Here is a 21,372-nt window from a genome sequence, read left to right as displayed (position 1 = left end):
CACAAGCTCTTTAGGTTGGTCTGATTTAGGGGTTTTTTAAAACACATGAATTTCAGAGGCATAAGTGATACTCACAGCAGAGCATGCTTCGCTGATACGAGAGTCACAAGCTGTTTTCTTCATAGAAGAAGCCAGTAAAAGTTCAATATACAGTATAAAAAAAGGCCTATGTTATAGTTTGATAAACATTTCCCAGGTGTGTACACTAAAAAAAAAGTAATTTACGTGTGTTTAGTTTAGCATAGTGATACATTGAAAGCAGGTCCCCAAAAAACAAGTGTTATTCACTTAGAGGGTTAGGATTCAGTAAAAACTGCTTATATTAAAATAAAAAAGTAGGTACATTGTTATCTGTGATAGAAATTTTTAATACAACGGCTCATCTGCAGAAGCATACTTGCTGATAATCTCTACGTTGTTTTATTTAATCTTAGAAATCTCTTCACATTCATATCAGTATTTTGGGAACTGAACTTACAGGAAGCAGGCATAATTAGACTTAAACTTTACTTGGTCATCTTTGTCTATAAGTAATTATGTTTCGTGTTGTAATGTGAATAATGGGATAATTTCTACATCAGGAAATAGTAATCTAACCTTGTGTTAGAGCCTCATCTTGTCCGTAGTTAGGATCTATCCTCGAGCACCTCTGCCGCATACCTGCGAAACATTATGTTTTAAACATTAAACATGTTCAAGTTATATCAAGACCATGTAATTTAGATTTTTTTTTAATTCCCGTTTACCCATGTAGTAAGTAGAAAACATAACTAAACATGGCAAGATGTATTACCCATGATGAAAACCTACAACAGTGTTTCGGCTAAAATTTTAAAGTTGTATCTATATAAATAAAATTAGAGTTTTGTCTGTACATTGCTCAGAATTATATATTTTTAGGTTATTTTTACGTTTTATACATTAAAGAAGCAGAAACAAGTCTTATCTCTATTTCTGTCTGTCTGTCTGTCTGTCTGTCTTTCTGTCTTTCTGTAACACTCAAGATGGCATTTTACGCAATCTTCTCCATGAAAACGAGAGTACCTATTAAGATCCAAGTCATTTTAATGTATTCACTGGATTGGCGAGAGTGTCTTTAGCCATTTAAACATGGCCTCACTACTTTGTAAATAAAATTACGGCCTTTCAAAAATGCATTTTTGTGAGATTTTGCCAAGTTTTCGATCAATTTTTATCACATAATCATTTATGAAATAACGAACAGCTGTTCAGATCAAGATTATTTTTTCTAGCTGTCACTGATATGTTTACAAATGTTGTTTACAAATACCGCAATCATTTCCGATCACGTTTTGAAAGCAAATCCCAAACAAAGTGAGATTAAAAACGTTTTTCTTACATAACGGATTTAATTAATCGCAAGTGCAATATTATAGTGTAACCGTAAATGAAATTAAATAACTAGGCATCATCCAGGTCAGGAACCAGAGATTATTTGTGTATGAAATTGTTCTTGAGTTTTGATAACCAGAAAGAAGACCTTGAATCAGTGTTGTATAGGACTGGGGCACTTATAACGATCGTCGCCAATAGCTTACAAACAAGGTTTCCACTCACTGACGGCGCTTCAATGGCGATTGTGTAAAGTGTAAAGTAAAAAACCACAACTGCAGTGGGTGATTGTAAGTAATAGAGGTATACGGATGATGCTAAACTCGCTTTTCCAATGTGTCACTTTCTGTTTCTACTCACCGTGTGATGCAATCGCTGGACCATACAGCCAATAGGCTCATAGCCCATCTCTTGGGTACGTACGCCTACCTATTTATTCATAACAACCTTTTCGATGACGATCCTTGATACCGGCACTTTTCCATGGAATACATGGCCTACCTACTTAAGAAATAAAGTTACAAATGTCCAAAAACCCAACACATTTTGTGATTTTTGTCACATTCAACTGACTACTATAAGATCCCCGTGCGTAGAACGGGCACACAGCTAGTTTTATGATAATTCCACAAACCCGATCAACATTATGTGGATTTTTTTTTCAAATTCGTTATGTTGGTTCTGAAATTTTTTTATTGTTAAATGGACTTTTCCAACGTTTCCACCTCCAGAAATGTCGTGCATTTTTAAACTCTAGAAACATTGGAAAAGTCCGATTAATAATTAGTAAAATGCAATGGATGTTGATGAGAAAAGAAAGGCAGGCAGGAACAAACTTTTACTCCCTGCAATGTATAAGAAAAAGATTTTTACGCACGCGTAATTGAACAGGCTGTGTCTCAAAATTTGTAGACGTTTTACATGTTATGGTTTGAAAATCAATAGAAGTCAAATGCAAATTCTAACGGTTTTAACATAAAAGACACCAACGACTTCACTTCCTCAACAAAGAGGTAGACTATTAACATGTTATCAGGGGCATGATTTTCAAGTGTTAGTTAACAGTAGTTTTTAATATTATAAATGTTTTACAAATAATTAATTATCACAAGATCATCATCGTAAAGCACACCATACTGATTGTTACACTTCATAGAATTCACGCGATATGTGTTCGTGTTCGTATCTGTGTTAGTGTAAACAACTTTCAATCCTGGAATCCTGTGAAGTATCTTTATGTTGTTGTAGCCTTGTATTCACCTGATGATAACATTAATAGGTCGAAACTAGATGTGAATCAGTCAACAATTGAATTGGCAGAATTAGATATTTAAACTACTATTATTATTATTCGCAATCTGGAGGCTATTCGTACTACAATGAAAAAAAAATTCTAAACATAAATTATGTTTAGATGTTGATCATACACTTATGAAACTTTCAACCAAGTTATTCAAGTCACCATAGAAACGAATCATTGCAAAGTCAAATTGAAAATCTACAAATTTTGAAACAAAATTAAAAGGTCAGTAAAAAAATGGACCCTAATAATGGAAAACGAGGTTTGAAACGAAAACGTTCACCAAAAAGATCTGACAGTGAAGGGCTTGAAAAAATGGCGAGACTGAAGATAGAAGAAGCTATGACTGAAGCTGTGATTCAACACTGCCCAGCTTGCAAGACACCAATTCTAAAGACCGAAGGGTGCGACAGTGTGACGTGTCCGTGCGGGGAGACGTTCTGCTACAGATGCGGTCAGGAGGTGCTGGACTGTCATTACTGCCGTATTGCTTGTAAAAATACTACATATCGAGCCGCAGGCTTGGCCATGAGAAGACTACGACGACTTTACCCAACAATTAAATTCTCCGAATGTTTATCTTTGTTCCGAAATACTAAATAAATCACAAAAATAATATGACTCTGAGTGACATGATTATAATAAGAGTTACTGTATAAGTTAATTCAATTTGTATTTAGGCCTGATATGATTTTAAAATCTCACGGTTTTGCAAATTCACTAAAAAAACAAACAGCAAAACATTTACAAAAGTAACGCTATAACATTCAAAGCCTGCGTTCCACCATGGACAAACCGTATACAGATGTGACAATGATTGTTAAGAAAAGATAATGACATAGTAAATTATAACCAAAGTTCAAAGAGAAGTCGTAAGCAGTGAATTTTAGATTAACTATATACATTATTGCTGTACCCGCGGGCTTTGCCCCGTTTAACTTCATAGGTGAGCTCGTTCGCATGACTCAATTACGTCCTGGCTGAAGTTTGTTCGCTACGCTCACTCACCTTTAGGTTGGAGCTCGTTCGCATGGCTCAATTACGTCCTGGCTGAAGTTTGTTCGCAACGCTCACTCACCTTTAGGTTGGAGCTCGTTCGCTGCGCTCACTTGTCAGTCAGTGAGGGCTTTGTCTTTTATATATAGATTTTTACAATGCACCTTATACCTTATACTGATTACTTTTGAATGGATTCATCCATACAAGAAGACAATTCAATCCCTTTTCGTGCGAAATCACTCGTACGCACGATGTCTTTGATTCAATGAGTTTATTGTACAAATAATGAAGCCTTCCACACACTTTTTAGTTCGAATAGTCTAACACCTTTTCAGGGTTCGGAAGGTTAGAGCATAGACTAAGGTCTCCAGTCTAAGGTTAGAGCATGCTACTTCAGGTCTAGACGCCCGGCTTCAAATCCCGCCAATCACATTCAAATATGAAATTCGCTGGTTCCGAGATCGATGCTAGACCCAGAGATCTTTTTCAGTGAGCTTTTAAATAATTATCATATCCTAGAAATTTAAACGTTTGGTAGTATTAAGACCAAGGTTTTAACATTTCCATTTCCATTTTTTTTAGGTCGATGGCATCTTTTAACCTTACATTTGCCCGTCCACATAGACCACAGACCTATACGTGGAACGTATCCAGCAAAGCAAGGGGCGAGCCGGAACGGTACGAAGGTGAACAGCACTGATAAAATGTTTGCGGCAGTGACCAGGATCCTTAACCCACGACATCGCTGCCTTGGGCCCGAAGTCGCTACCAACTGAGCTACCGACTCACCTTCAGTACAGAGACGTACACAATCAAGAACAAACTAAACTAAGAAAATACTAAACAATGGTTTTTCTCTATGTGATAACCCCATATGAATGAAACTAAAAATGGCGTTACATTTAATGAATCTATAAAAAGTTACTCAGGCAGAGTAAAACTTGTAAGAAGAATATCCCTGATAATTGTTAACTAATTGTGAATTTGTTCACATTTAACATTGCTTCTTATTAGCCCCTCGCCAGTAAGTCGTCTAAATTCAAATAGAAATCGCCAGTTTTATTATCCCAACGGTTTCCTTGGCAACACTAGCCCCAGGGAGTTAGAGATGAAGTTAAGCCGAAACCAAACTTTATTGCGGACAAATATTAAGGTTCCAGATTAGCCCACCACTTATAACGATTGTTTGAACAGTTGAAGATTAAATTGAAGTCTTGCACGACAGACTTGGTAGAAGAAGAATGTTATATCAAATATTATATTTACGAAATTAATTAGGAATGCGATAGCTTCAACATTTCAAAAGGTATGTCAAAACACGTATGAACATTGAAAACTGTTTCCGGTAATACAAGCACTCTATCGAAACCTTTATCTTACTAGTTTCAGGACCTGATAGTATCTCGGTAGAACAGTTGTAGCTGCGTGAGGTATAAGGGAAGCAGAGAATGATCAATGAACAACTGATAAGCCCTGATAACAACCTGCTCACGCTATCAGAGCTTCTGTATTGATTACACCTTCGATAGTGTCAGGACCTGATAGTATCTCTGTAGAACAGTTGTAGCTGCGTGAGGTATAAGGGAATCAGAGAATGATCAATGAGCAACTGATAAGCCCTGATAACAACCTGATCACGCTATCAGAGCTTCTGTATTGATTACACCTTCGATACTGTCAGGACCTGATAGTATCTCTGTAGAACAGTTGTAGCTGCGTGAGGTATAAGGGAAGCAGAGAATGATCAATGAGCAACTGATAAGCCCTGATAACAACCTGCTCACGCTATCAGAGCTTCTGTATTGATTACACCTTCGATACTGTCAGGACCTGATAGTATCTCTGTAGAACAGTTGTAGCTGTGTGAGGTATAAGGGAAGCAGAGAATGATCAATGAGCAGCTGATAAGCCCTGATAACAACCTGCTCACGCTATCAGAGCTGCTGTATTGATTACACTTTCGATACTGTCAGGACCTGATAGTATCTCGGTAGAACAGTTGTAGCTGCGTGAGGTATAAGGGAAGCAGAGAATGATCAATGAGCAACTGATAAGCCCTGATAACACCCTGCTCACGCTATCAGAGCTTCTGTATTGATTACACCTTCGATACTGTCAGGACCTGATAGTATCTCTGTAGAACAGTTGTAGCTGCGTGAGGTGGAAAGGTAGCAGAGAATGATCAATGAGCAGCTGATAAGCCCTGATAACAACCTGCTCACGCTATCAGAGCTTCTGTATTGATTACACCTTGGATATTGTCAGGACCTGATAGTATCTCGGTAGAACAGTTGTAGCTGCGTGAGGTATAAGGGAAGCAGAGAATGATCAATGAGCAACTGATAAGCCCTGATAACAACCTGCTCACGCTATCAGAGCTTCTGTATTGATTACACATTGGATATTGTCAGGACCTGATAGTATCTCAGCAGAACAGTTGTAGCTGCGTGAGGTATAAGGGAAGCAGAGAATGATCAATGAGCAACTGATAAGCCCTGATAACAACCTGCTCACGCTATCAGAGCTTCTGTATTGATTACACATTGGATATTGTCAGGACCTGATAGTATCTCGGTAGAACAGTTGTAGCTGCGTGAGGTATAAGGGAAGCAGAGAATGATCAATGAGCAACTGATAAACCCTGATAACAACCTGATCACGCTATCAGAGCTTCTGTATTGATTACACCTTGGATATTGTCAGGACCTGATAGTATCTCGGTAGAACAGTTGTAGCTGCGTGAGGTATAAGGGAAGGAGAAGGATCAATGAGCAACTGATAAACCCTGATAACAACCTGCTCACGCTATCAGAGCTTCTGTATTGATTACACATTGGATATTGTCAGGACCTGATAGTATCTCGGTAGAACAGTTGTACCTGCGTGAGGTATAAGGGAAGCAGAGAATGATCAATGAGCAACTGATAAACCCTGATAACAACCTGCTCACGCTATCAGAGCTTCTGTATTGATTACACCTTGGATATTGTCAGGACCTGATAGTATCTCAGCAGAACAGTTGTAGCTGCGTGAGGTATAAGGGAAGCAGAGAATGATCAATGAGCAGCTGATAAACCCTGATAACAACCTGCTCACGCTATCAGAGCTTCTGTATTGATTACACCTTGGATATTGTCAGGACCTGATAGTATCTCGGTAGAACAGTTGTAGCTGCGTGAGGTGGAAAGGTAGCAGAGAATGATCAATGAGCAGCTGATAAGCCCTGATAACAACCTGCTCACGCTATCAGAGCTTCTGTATTGATTACACCTTGGATATTGTCAGGACCTGATAGTATCTCGGTAGAACAGTTGTAGCTGTGTGAGGTATAAGGGAAGCAGAGAATGATCAATGAGCAGCTGATAAACCCTGATAACAACCTGCTCACGCTATCAGAGCTTCTGTATTGATTACACCTTGGATATTGTCAGGACCTGATAGTATCTCAGCAGAACAGTTGTAGCTGCGTGAGGTATAAGGGAAGCAGAGAATGATCAATGAGCAACTGATAAGCCCTGATAACACCCTGCTCACGCTATCAGAGCTTCTGTATTGATTACACCTTGGATACTGTCAGGACCTGATAGTATCTCGGTAGAACAGTTGTAGCTGCGTGAGGTATAAGGGAAGCAGAGAATGATCAATGAGCAACTGATAAGCCCTGATAACAACCTGCTCACGCTATCAGAGCTTCTGTATTGATTACACCTTCGATACTGTCAGGACCTGATAGTATCTCGGTAGAACAGTTGTAGCTGCGTGAGGTATAAGGGAAGCAGAGAATGATCAATGAGCAGCTGATAAGCCCTGATAACAACCTTCTCACGCTATCAGAGCTTCTGTATTGATTACACCTTCGATACTGTCAGGACCTGATAGTATCTCGGTAGAACAGTTGTAGCTGCGTGAGGTATAAGGGAAGCAGAGAATGATCAATGAGCAACTGATAAGCCCTGATAACAACCTGATCACGCTATCAGAGCTTCTGTATTGATTACACCTTGGATATTGTCAGGACCTGATAGTATCTCGGTAGAACAGTTGTAGCTGCGTGAGGTCTAAGGGAAGCAGAGAATGATCAATGAGCAACTGATAAGCCCTGATAACAACCTGATCACGCTATCAGAGCTTCTGTATTGATTACACCTTGGATATTGTCAGGACCTGATAGTATCTCTGTAGAACAGTTGTAGCTGCGTGAGGTATAAGGGAAGCAGAGAATGATCAATGAGCAACTGATAAGCCCTGATAACAACCTGCTCACGCTATCAGAGCTTCTGTATTGATTACACCTTCGATACTGTCAGGACCTGATAGTATCTCGGTAGAACAGTTGTAGCTGCGTGAGGTATAAGGGAAGCAGAGAATGATCAATGAGCAACTGATAAGCCCTGATAACAACCTGCTCACGCTATCAGAGCTTCTGTATTGATTACACCTTCGATACTGTCAGGACCTGATAGTATCTCGGTAGAACAGTTGTAGCTGCGTGAGGTATAAGGGAATCAGAGAATGATCAATGAGCAACTGATAAGCCCTGATAACAACCTGCTCACGCTATCAGAGCTTCTGTATTGATTACACCTTGGATACTGTCGGCTCTTGTTAACATAAAAATTGTGTATTCTTGAAATATTCTTTAGTAGCTTACCTACTCATAAAATCGTTTTGTTCAATTAGATAAGATATCGATCAAATATAAAAAATATTGTTGCCCACTGATGAAGAGATTCTTATTGAAGTAAGAGTGGCTTTCAATATTATTAGTGCTTTAAACTGCTTTGAACATTTACAATAAAAATAGTTGTACAGTAAAACAAAAATACGTTTTGCTTGAATTTAACGTTGAATACCACTTTTAATTAAATATTACACACAATGTGTATTTGAATACTTATAACAAATGACAACAAATTTTAAACACAATTTATCCTACAGCATGCAATTTTTAATTTTAATTAACACGTGAAGAGTAAAAGGTTGTTCTTAGGTTGTTGACGTTTATATGGATACCTATATAAACGTAGATAGCTTTATACCGTTATACCTTGATACAATATAATCCTTTTTGTATTGCTTATGATTGGCATTCCTTCATGTATAAAAAATATATTGGTTTAAAACAAATCCCTGCCGTAAGCCACTATGATCTTTTTCACGCATAGAAAGGACTATTTCCCCTATAAATTAATTAGAAAAATAACAATTTTGAATTAAACTAAAAATGGCGTTACATTTAATGAAACATAATTTCTCCAACGTTGGTATGGTGTAACGTCATCATACCAACGCAATTAAATGTGAAATGCATCCATCTTGTAGACAAAAATTGTGAATTCAACGGTCCGGTTGAGTGGTGTTTGGTGAATCAATATTATCTAAGTAAGCAAACATTGAGGATTTAGGCGTTGATAGATAAGTTGCTGAAAATTCACAGAAACTCGGACACTTCTCGGTAGTAACATTAATGTTTCTAGCTGAGATGTTCAACTTCTATGTGGAATCTAACGGCAATTTAATTATTAAGCCTTTGTTAAAGCAAAATTATTTCGTACATATAATCAAAACTAATATGTATTGTAACTTTGAAAAGTGTTTCTAAGTTTGTAAGCAAATAGATTCAACGTGGTTGGTTTAACAATAAATATAATGTGAATCTATTTTTAACTTTAGGATGTAGTATTGCATGAAACAGTTTTGCTATTTTTCACCGCACTATGATGTTTTTGGCTGTATTACATACGTTGATTGGTGGCTGAAAGTTACGTTTTGCTGGCCATGCCAGCTGTCATCGTAATTTGGGGACCGAGCAGGTTTTTACAGCCCGGGGCCGCAAAATCAGCTGTCCGCTTACTTATTTAAAACATGAATGCATTTTAAATACACAATCAAAATCCATAGCATTGCAATAGAATTGTGTTATTGTCACCGTTGCCTAGCAACTATTTACTTTTATTTTTGCTGATTCCTCAAATTATTTCTTCACATAATCTTAAAGTTGTAGTTGTGTTGACTATCAGTGTGCATTATTATAGTGGTGAATAGTGGTAATAGGGTATAGTGTGGTGAAAAATAGCGTTCGTACCACGGACCGGAATGGTTTTGCAGCTCTCGATCGATTTAAGTTCTCGACTTCGTCTCGAACTTAAAAACTATCTTGAGCCGGCAAAACCTCATTTTCGGCCCTAGGTACGAAATATACTATTAAGAGTACTACCGTATATTAATACAAGCTGAAATGTTGGCATACCTCTTTTATTTTCTTAATTGCAAACCAGCTGATATGTAAAGAGTTGCATAATCTATGAAAATTCTTGTTACTGAGAATGTGTTGTAAATAATACCATTATAATACTCAAAATGAATGTTTTGTCGTTAAAATGTGTCCCAAAGTACTCTTGTAAATATTTTATCTGCGTAAAAAACACCGTGTACTTTTTAAATTGCTTAAAATCGCTCATTAGGTGATCGTATGGCAAAGGAGGACGTTTAATAATTTTCTGTTAGGCTACTTAGACATACTTTCTTCTTTTCCCGAGTTGATACACCATTATAAAGTTTACATTAATTAAATTCCATATCAATTTAAGACCTACAGCAAGGACAAGCATGTAATGGTAAAAATAATATTCCTTATTTACGTTTACCAGGTACAAATATACATCTTATAGGAATTACTTATATAGTAAAAATAAAAATATCAAATATAAAATGTATTGCAATTTACATTGTTGTATCAATTATACACAACATCTCATTCGTCAAAACAATGAAGTTATACAAATAAAAATTATTGTGTTGCAGCGGTTAAATGAACACGAAATGAAAAAGTCAAAGTGACATAAATAGGTTCGTTTTTCGGCTTAATAAGATGAAGTTTTCTGCTTTGCGGTCTTTTAAGCTCATATCTGAGGCTTTTATTGCGTCTAACAACGCAATATTCGGAGCAGATTCAATCTAATATGGTTTGGGATCTTAGAAAAGTAAAATAGTATATTTATGTAGCCTATTTAGAAAATTATCATTTTGACTTAAAATTCATATTATACATAACAATTGCAAAATATAACCCAAAACGTAGTAATATATTCCATGAATCTTCTAACTTATCACATATTCTTAATTTAACCAAACGTATAGAATGTAAGGTACAACAATAATCTTCACTAAAATCTATTGTTAGTTCTTTACTTAATATCTCCAGTCGTAATTCCGTAATTGTTTCAGTTATTTAACGTAAAAATATAATCGTAAATTTATATAAACATATTTTCGATATTGTAATTCTGTTCAACTAAAACATCATGAGTTCTATAAGTAACAAGGTGTGCTCTATTGGAAAAAGGTGCGCTCTACCTCAGCTCGGAAATCTTAGCTCGGGCTTCAGTAGCTAAGCTATGTTGCGCCTTTGAACAGCGCCGCGAGAAGCGCTTGCAGACGTTCACGGCATGTTAGTAAAACACAATGATTGGGGGTTTATGGAACAAAGAACAATCTATGCGACCCTGGTTTTAGAATTTTAAAGTAACAATTCCATAATTAGTTAAAGCAGTTCAAAATTGCCGTTTTTAGGATACATTCAAGGAAGATTTTTAGGCTTTATGGTACGATATTAAACATATTGAAACCACAACAATCTAGATAATTTAATCCTCTTCAAAATGCCACCCTAACTTTGATTCTACGTTCAGTGTAGCCTTCGGAAACACGGTTGCCCCAGACCCATGCGTTTACACAAAACGGGGGTAGAGAGCATTTAATCATACGAAGTTGTTAGCTTGTAGGCCCACGGAATCTAGTAGTATTAGTTTCAAGCCTACAGTAATTGCATTATACAAAAGATCTGAGTTCGACTTAGATACCAGATATGTGTGGGCTGTATAATAATCTAGGAGTTGGCAGGCATGGGAAATAGAATTTGAATCGAATACAAGTATGGATTTCCACAAGAAAAATTATATTAATACTTTGTTAAAGAAATCTATTAGTATACTAGTATACTTCGGAGACGCCAAAAAAGGCTCTGAATACTAAGACAATTTTGCCCTTTACTTAAAATGCGTGAGGTATCTTTATATGTCCCCATTCAGATCATTTTGTTTTCAAGTTTGTTCCGATTTTCCTTTGACGAATGAAAACGTAGCAAGTATATTTGTCTTATGTTCAAACACCTAATTGACCTTCTAATATTCAAACACAGCTCAAGATAACTAATAAGTACAAAGGTCGTAATAAGTACTTGTATTCTAATCTTTGAAGTAACACTTTGACTTAGTTTTTTCAAACCGAATCAAAACGCGATGAATTTTTATGCAAAACAGCAATATCATTGTAAATTAATATGTAGTCTTATTTTTGTTTAATTGCAGTAAGATTGGTGTTACGTGATCATCTGTTACTCAAAATATCCTTGTATTTAGTTTAAAGATTTTTTTAAATTTTAAGCATTATATTAAAGGTATGCGATATCTTATGTAATTGTTTTGTAAAATGGTGGTTGCCATTAAAATAAATAAAGAAATTATATTTTTTTATAACTATGTAGAGTTTCAGACTATAAAAGATTTATCTTCTGGTGAGAAATTATGTTAAACCTGATGAATAAATGAGCTCACCATGAATCATTATATTGCCACGCAGCTCAGTAACGCTTCCGTCAGTCATTTATAAAAGTTTGTTTAATTTTGGTAACTTCTTCTCTATGTTCTTTTGTAATTTTTAAGTTTTAATAGTGTAAAACTTTCATCACAATGTTTCTCACGATACGTACTTGTATTAATGCGCAGTTTTAAATTCAGACAACCAATTTTATCAATAATAATAAGTTTTGTAATTAAATAATTCAAAAATAGTTATTAACCTACTCACAATTGTAAACATTTTATTATCTAACCACAACGTCTGGTAAACAATTACTTAGTGGTTCCAATAATCGTTTGCTGTTACTATTTTTCTATTGAGTTGACAAAATCTTATATTTACACTTAGGACGAGAAGTGTTTTAACTTATTGCATGATGCTTGTTGTACCTCCTGTTTTTCTTCAAATTTTTTACGTAAAAGTCTACGGTATAGTAATTTGTTTACAAAAATTATTTCCTTCAAATTAAATACCTCTAAATAGATAACAGGGACAAGAGTAGCTGTAAAAAATAAAATATGTTTTTCTGTAAACATGGATATTCATGCAATTTAACTATTTATATTATTTCAGCCTACAATTTTATTTGGATAAGTTACTGAGCATATTCACTTAGAGGAACCTTTAGTGCTAAAACGTGAAGAGTTTTTATTCAATACATACTTAACGAATACTGTTGATGAACTGCTTGTAATCGTATAAAACATTTCGTAAATGTGTTCTTTTGTTGGTGCGTAATGAGCTAATTGAAGTTTATTATTAATGAACAAGCCCAGCTGACAACAGCTCGCTGGGGCAATAATTAATTGTTGCCAGTTTAACTTGGTATGGAATTTCAGATGCTTCTCTAGACAGTATAACGGCTAAAGTAACCGTTTCCCTGTAAAAATAGTTTCAATTTCCTCAAATAGCTTATGTGCTTCCATATACATTATATGTGGCCCTTCTAAAACATCTGGGTGTATTAAATGTGACAGAAGTAGAATATATCTTAGAATACTACAATATTGAAAATGATTACGTTAAACAAAATTGATTATCTGTAAAATAAAAATAAAAAACTAAACATTAAAATGCCATCGATGGAATCTTTGTTGGTCAAAGATTATTCGTTAACTGTTTATAAAATAGCAATTGGATTCACATAAAAATTACGATCATAGAAATATGTATTACACTCTATTTCATAGTATTTTCCGAATCCAACAATATGTAATATTTTCACCAATATTTTGAAAAAATGTACTTAATAATAATTACTTTGAGAACACAGGCCTGTTTTATGGATACAAATGGAACCAAGAGAGATTAGTGGTTTGTGTGTTTCTTGGTGGTTAATGACGTTCAAACTTCTATGTTGTAGACTATTTCCATTATAGTATTACTGTAATCTTCTACACTTATGTTTTTTTGGTCAATCAGTTGTTTAACTAACTTTGCTTGCTTGTATAATATCCTTTGTTTTGCGTTATGTATACCTAGTTAATTAAACTTTAAATCACTGTGTTTATAAGAAATGGTAGTATCAGTCTCAAAATACCTAAACATAACCATAATTTCGATCGAGGTTGGTGATTTTTTGAAAAATTAAATCACTTTCTACACTGGACAGAAGAGTCAGCATTTGAAATTGTCCAATCATCCTTAAGAGAAAATTTAAATAAATTTATGGACAAAACTAACTAAAACATTTTTAGATAAATATTATTATAAAGTATTTTTTTCTTGGATAGCAAATTTAAGTTTGCTCGGAATTAAGTTTTTGTTTATACTGATTATCGTTTCATCTTGAAAATCCATACGATTATAATACTATTTGTGTAAACTTCTTGATTAATTTCCTGAGTATTACTAAACTTTATGGTTTTTCATATTATGCTAAGGAAATATTTTGTATAGTAAAATATAAAAGCTGGAGACTTATTGAAAAAATAAATATAAACTGTTAAACCCGTGTTCAACTTACTGTAAAAGTTTGTTTGTAACGAAAGGCTTTACCCCGCATTTTATTACCTCTAAAATTAAAAATGCCACTATTAAATGTTGTTAATTAACAGACCAGGTCTTCTACAGTCAGGTTGGTTGATGGCAATCTTATTTTTAAGATTGCAATGTAATTTTGTCTTATAAGCTCTTATAAAGGATAATCCAGTAGTAAATAGTAGACAATAAAGTTGTAGAAAATTATATTACACTTAAATTTAAAGCAAATAATAATATATAGCCTATTTATTAAATTTATCCTCTTGTTTAGTTTCACCGAAGTATTTTTTTTTTTTTTTTACAACTGAACAAAACCCCTTAACTACCACTCTATAATCAAAAGAGAAGAAAATACACGACTGTGCTACTAAATACTACGCATAAATTAATTCAAAAATGATTAATTAAAGATTTCTATAAAATATGTAGCATATATGTTAATATTTGTAGTTAGTCTGGACTTTAAAATGCCATTTTCATTTGGTTTGTCATTGTTAGCTCATTGTTAACACTGCTTTAAGGGTACATCACTAATTACGTCGTGTGAAATGAAATAAATTTACTGATAGAACTATGCAACTCACAATACAGCATCCTACACCTCAACTATAATACGTTTTTTATTTCAAACAAACAAAAACATCCATCACATTAGTTCTTCTGAAAAGCAGCATTGCAGGTAAAACATACGGAAAGAACTTACAAACGAATTGCATTATCCTTCTAACTCTACATTACACTATTAATGCATAAAAATCCATCTAATGCCAGTATGTCTGCAACTAATGTAGCATTTTAATATGTATTGCAAACTTGTTGTGCTTCTTTTTTGATATTCAAAATGGTATAATTTAAAATTTTACTATATTTTAGTTATTAAATACCTCGTACACTGTAAAATATTCCAACTCAAATCTAATATGTATTTTTTCATTACTACTTCAAATTCTGGAAATGTTGAAAAGTCCTAAACACAAACGACGTATACTCTTTAGATGGTGAGTTTCATATGCACGTAGGGGCCTTATGCCAATGACCACACCAACATATATATTGGTTGGTATATTCAGACCGCCATCAACCACAATTACAATCTAATATCCGAGCCAAAAATTACGTTGACGTTGGGTACTGGCTCTAGTCTGGTCGTTTAATTGACGTCACAACCACAATTACAAGCTAATATCTTGTCCACAAATGACGTTGACGTTGGTTACTGTCTCTAGTCTGGTCGTTTTATTGACGTCACAACCACAATTACAAGCTAATATCTTGTCCACAAATGACGTTGACGTTGGTTACTGGCTCTGGTCTGGTCGTTTAATTGACGTCACAACCACAATTACAAGCTAATATCTTGTCCTCAAATGAAGTTGACGTTGGTTACTGGCTCTAGTCTGGTCGTTTAATTGACGTCACAACCACAATTACAAGCTAATATCTTGTCCACAAATGACGTTGACGTTGGTTACTGTCTCTAGTCTGGTCGTTTTATTGACGTCACAACCACAATTACAAGCTAATATCTTGTCCACAAATGACGTTGACGTTGGTTACTGGCTCTGGTCTGGTCGTTTAATTGACGTCACAACCACAATTACAAGCTAAAATCTTGTCCACAAATGACGTTGACGTTGGTTACTGGCTCTGGTCTGGTCGTTTAATTGACGTCACAACCACAATTACAAGCTAATATCTTGTCCTCAAATGACGTTGACGTTGGTTACTGGCTCTAGTCTGGTCGTTTAATTGACGTCACAACCACAATTACAAGCTAATATCTTGTCCTCAAATGACGTTGACGTTGGTTACTGGCTCTAGTCTGGTCGTTTAATTGACGTCACAACCAATAACTGTGGTTACTGTTCCTACGGGTGATAATGATTTTTTTTTATGATGATTAATGGAAAAATTAGCAATCCTATTAAAGAGTATAGTCATAAATGTTTAATCCGTAAGGTCAAAATTTTAGACTTGTAAGATTATTAAATGGCCAAAACCTGCTTTAGGTATAAATGGACGTGATAAGTAAGTAAGGTTATCAATGTTAAACAACAAATTTTAAAAAAAATGTTATCTTTGTAGGTTCATTGTCCACGTAGGCTTGAACAATGTGAATATTTCTAGATTTTCCCATAAATCTATAAGCATAAGTATAATTAAGCTAAAGCATCTACAAACTATAACATCTTTACTTAATATTCATTAATAAATTGGATATTTGTTGTATCCATAACCAAATCCAAAACCAACTGATTCTTCTCAACCCTGTACTGTAAACCAAATATTTCAACCTCATTGCCGAGTTATGTTACTGAATTTCAACACTACGTCGCAGCACTGCTTCACTTGCAGGGAAGGTTTTAATCACTGAAAGGTTGGCAACACGAGAGAGTCTGCATTTACTTTGAGCGTTCAGGCGTGACAACCGTGTACACAGCTTAATATTCTTTTTACAGTGGTTGTACACGATGAAACCATCTAACATAAAGCTAATATTGCTAAGTCTTACGGGTTTAAAAAACTGATTACTCTTTAAATATTTTGTGGCAATTATTTTTATGAGTGAGGTTTACCAGTGATTTACAATATTTACTCGTCATTTGCTTGGTGGATATCATTTGGTGGCTTTTCAAATCATACAGGGTGTCCCAGACCACCCAGCCGGCTTCTATAGCTCTAATATGAAAGCAAATAGAAACCTGATTGCAACTGGAACCCCCTATTTTGACCCCAAGGAGTTCAGCAAAATTATTTTTAAACTCAATAAAGCACCCCAAGAGGTAGATTTAGGGGGGTGGGCGTGGTTTTTTGAAAATTTTCAAATGTAAAGGGGGGTCGTGTTGTACCTCAAATTTAAAGTTCTTCAGCGGCCTTCGAGTCCTGAGTATTTTTATGGAAAATGTTATAAATTTTTCTTATGCCTATTTTCAAGGTGTTCGAAAACGTAAAAAAATATACCTTTGAATTACTTTTCACTGCAAAGAGGTGGAATTTCGTGGGGGGCTCAAATTTTGATAACACTTTAATTGCTAAATGAACTATCAAAAAACCTGTGGTTTCAATCATTTTCCTAACTTTTTACTTATGTTACGCATTTTCAAACTTTTTGAAGTTTCAAAGGATGTTATCTAAATAAATTCAGAAGGCAACATGGGTTTCATTACAAACCACATTGTATCCCTTAAAATTATCTACAATTGTTTATGTTTTATGGCATCTTTATTGGTTAAAGAGCTGTAACGAAATTAGTCTACTTTAATATTTTATTAAATGGTATTCAACGTGTTTTTGTTGTAAATGTCTAGGCCTCGATTAAAAATAATTATGTCTAAAAAAATTAATTACTACGCAGATTGATAAACTTGGAAGATTAATAAAGGAAAGAACACAACTGCAAATATTCTAAGTTATTTTACAATTAAATATCTCTAATAGTGCTTTGAATGAATCATTTGTTTAAATGCTACTTATAAAAAACTATCATCAAATCAATGAGTGTGTGCGTGAAACTGGTCACTTTTGATCAGATAAAACAATTTATACAACTTTCTGGACCTGTAAGATCTGAATGCACCTACAGGAGTAAAAAAGCAATCGCGTCCAAAGTGGAGAAGAATTAGGCCTACTGCGTGCCTACGAACAAAGTTTGGTTTTGCATGGAACAAAATGGAAGGCACTTTAAGAATTTTTAGAAGGCAAAGAGCCCAGCAGTATGTATGCTATTAATGCTGATTCAAACAACGTTGTATAAAAAGTATAATATAACATTTCGACTTGGGCTTTTTCGGAAAAAACTTCCACATTAATTTAAATATTATTATGTAGGCCTAATATAATATGAGTATTGTTAAAGTAAAGAATTAATTGAAACATGGCTTGGATATAATATCTTAAATTGGCTACTTCCATTTGCAGTTACAAGCTACTAAATTACATCACAAATGAGATCATTTCTCTACTGGTCCTTCAAAGGCCTCCTCCGAGGCCGACCCTTTCCATCTTGATGGTCTAATATTGGATGAAAATGTTAAAGCACGTTTCATTTTTTCAGTTATAATCAATAAAGCAATTATTTCTTAATCGATATGTTTGGAAAACCACATTTGCATGATATGTAATAGCGTAGGTAATTTATAAATATATATTTTTATACCTCTTAAAATACACCAAATACGCAAGTTTTTAATCTTGATATTAATTATTCTAGGTACACAAAAAAACTTTAGTAATTATCATTCATATTTGGTTCAAAATCACTTGTCAAATTTCTATTATACAGAACTTTAACACTATTGTAATTCAAAATTAATGTAGCTTAGAAACTATGGAAAATTGTAGGCAATAGTGTATGTTGTAAATGAGATAGGAAGTTTTAACGTCAACAACTTAAGGCATAATATGCTTAGTAAGTTGAGTAATTAAGTGTATAGGTTACTAAAATAATTAAGTAATTAAGTGTATATAGGTTTTGGTATTGAATACTCAAGTCAACCGGGACCCCTCCGTTAATGAAAGGACAATTTTCAATACCGTACAGTTTTTATTGCTGCTTCTAATTACATTTTAAGTCAAGCTAAACTTAGCCTCTTTTAAATTTGCTTGGTCAAATAAATACCCATAAATACCTAATCAACTATGGATTAAAGGCATGAACCCTACAAACCAAAGACGATGACCATCAAATAAAGGGTGATTAACCAATCACTTATAAGCACGTATTTAAGCAATCAGCGGTAAAATAAGGTAAATATAGATTAAGTATGTTGGTGTATGTGACGAGTTAGTGGTTAGGCAGTGGGGAGACCACATGTTACGAGAGCACTAACAAGCTTTCAAAGGTAAACCACACAAACATACTAAACTGTTTGGGTTAATTTAAATGCTTATAGCTAACAAGAGTACTTCAATGTGATTTTAGATATTCGTTATGCTAATCAATAGCATCTAGAAAGTGTAAAAAACTACTTCTTACAATTATAGACCTACTGAAAAAAACTTCAAATAATCAAAATTTCAAACTAGTTTTGATAGCTTTAAATATATTTTCATCACACGTTTGGTCCTTCGAAAGCACTAAAATATTTATCTACATCCCTTAAATTCTGTGTTACCTATTTTAAGCTTGGAAGATCATTTCTTTAAGCCCTTGATTCAGTGGCATCATGAAAAATCAATATTGATATTCACAACTTCCTATTCAACACTAACCAATACACGAACATGTGTAAACTTATCGTACCATGAGAATGATGAGACAAGAAGAGGCAGAGCAGCAGAAAGTCGATACATTTTGCACGCGAGCTAACTTGTGAGTTGTAGCAGAATGTGTAGTCTGGATGGCGATGTGATAAAAGAACTGATAATCAATTAGTACGCATGTTTCTTTATTTGGGGCTATTTTTGCTATCTACCATTACATATTATGTGTGTTACTATTTTTTTTTTCGAATGACATAAGAAATATAAACCGATTAAGTAGTCTACACCAAAACTTTTAAAACATGTTTGTTAAATTTATGGTCAAATGTATATAAAAGTATAACATACTTCATGATCTTAAGTTTATCATCGCCAATTTTACTATCAAGGAAGAGGTAAATAGAAGAGGTAAACTGTTTGCCTCATTTGATCCAAGAAACCTCAAAAAACACCTTGCACCATAAGTTCTCATTCTGTAAGTATGTCAAGTATTTCCTGGGATTAATAGCTAAACTATCAAGCAATATTATGTAGGAATTTAGTCTAAAATTGTTATTTTTACTGAATTTTATTTTATTTAAATGGTTTAAACCGCTTAAAATTCTGTAATTAATCTCACCTTTGAAAATATTCTGGCACCACAATTCTTCCCACTCATGCTTTCGTTCCCAGAAAACCCTAAATTTACTAAATTAGTTCAGTGTATTAACTTCAAAACTATATCTCTAGTTAAATAGTTGAATATCTTGGGTGTATATAAATAAATCAGTTAAAACTACAATAACTTGTTGTAGTGTTCAATTGACAATTAGAAGTTTCCTATTTAGAAGAATTTTCACAATCAACTAGTTATTTTACTTTCAAAAGCACATTTACCCTCTTAGTGTAATCTATTCCGCGTCAACTTGCTAAGTCTAGTGTAGTGGGTCCTGCGGGACTGAACATTTCAAAGTTTCTCAACAAACTTATCTCAACACCGTCAAGCCCAATTACGATCATTACAGACAGTTGGTTAAACATTTCTCTGCACGACACATGAATAAGATCGATCAAAAAACTTGTGTCTTAATAGATTCACTGTACTAATTTCCTTTAAATGTTCCTATTCCGTATCCAAAACCATTCGTTATGGACTTGATAGTTTAATTGTGTTTCTGGTATATCACGTATTTATATTACATTTTATTGGTAGAATATTTAAAGGTATTTAACAGTTTCGGGTGATTCAGAATGTTATGACTCTTCCGTAGTCATCGAAAGAAGAATCATAAATATAATGATCGTTGGTAAATAGTGACAACTTTTTATTTACAACTACTAGCATTAATTATGTAAGGATCCCAAACAATTTGGTTTTAACAATTTTACCAAAGTTTATATAGTTGTAACGAGACGCAATAGTTTTTTCAAGCCAACAGTGGTGTAATGCTAACGCAATGACAGTATTTTAGGGGGGTGGGTTCAACAGGTGGTGTTCCATTGCACCCCCTCTCTACTCTACCTCGACAACCCTACGCAGTTAAACTTACTATTTTATGCTTGAAAGTGAAGAGTTACTACCAGCACATGTTCAAATAAACACCTCAAAAAGGTGGAAGTCTCTGGGTAGCCTTAACTCAGTTCCTATCCTGACTCTTTTCCCAAAAGTTTAACTTAGCTGGATATTAACTTAAATTAATTATGAAAATAAAATACCTACACTGAAAAAAGCATTGAAATATTGAGCCACGTTCCGGTGGATCATGAACAGCATCAACAGGATAATGTTGGTTTTATGTAAGGGCCCAACAGTCTGAACAATCGTCTTGTAGGCTTTATGACGTGTATGATGTATGAGAAATAAATACACATTTATTCTAGTATCCAACCAGCTTGAATTTATGTTGTAAGGAAGT

General features: G+C 34.5%; 1 protein-coding gene across 27 annotated transcripts in view; it reads right to left on the bottom strand.

The window, feature by feature from the left end:
- LOC128992038 (voltage-dependent calcium channel type A subunit alpha-1-like) overlaps positions 1 to 21,372 on the bottom strand; it is a 348,577-nt gene that overhangs the window by 283,511 nt on the left and 43,694 nt on the right. For 26 of the 27 annotated variants that reach the window (XR_008490687.1, XM_054415389.1, XM_054415400.1 and 23 more), the window contains exon 1: positions 598 to 657. The exons of the other annotated variant lie outside the window; for it this stretch is intronic. The gene's annotated coding sequence lies outside the window, so the exon portion shown is untranslated. Of the gene's footprint in view, positions 1 to 597; positions 658 to 21,372 lie in introns of those variants that run through there. 27 annotated transcript variants of the gene reach the window in all.

This window comes from Macrosteles quadrilineatus, unplaced genomic scaffold (genome assembly GCF_028750875.1).
Source record: "Macrosteles quadrilineatus isolate MER2022 unplaced genomic scaffold, UCM_ALF_1.0 Scaffold_4__1_contigs__length_99947679, whole genome shotgun sequence".
Taxonomy (NCBI): domain Eukaryota; kingdom Metazoa; phylum Arthropoda; class Insecta; order Hemiptera; family Cicadellidae; genus Macrosteles; species Macrosteles quadrilineatus.
Note: the sequence above shows the minus strand (reverse complement) of the source record. Positions and strands in the feature narration are given on the sequence as shown.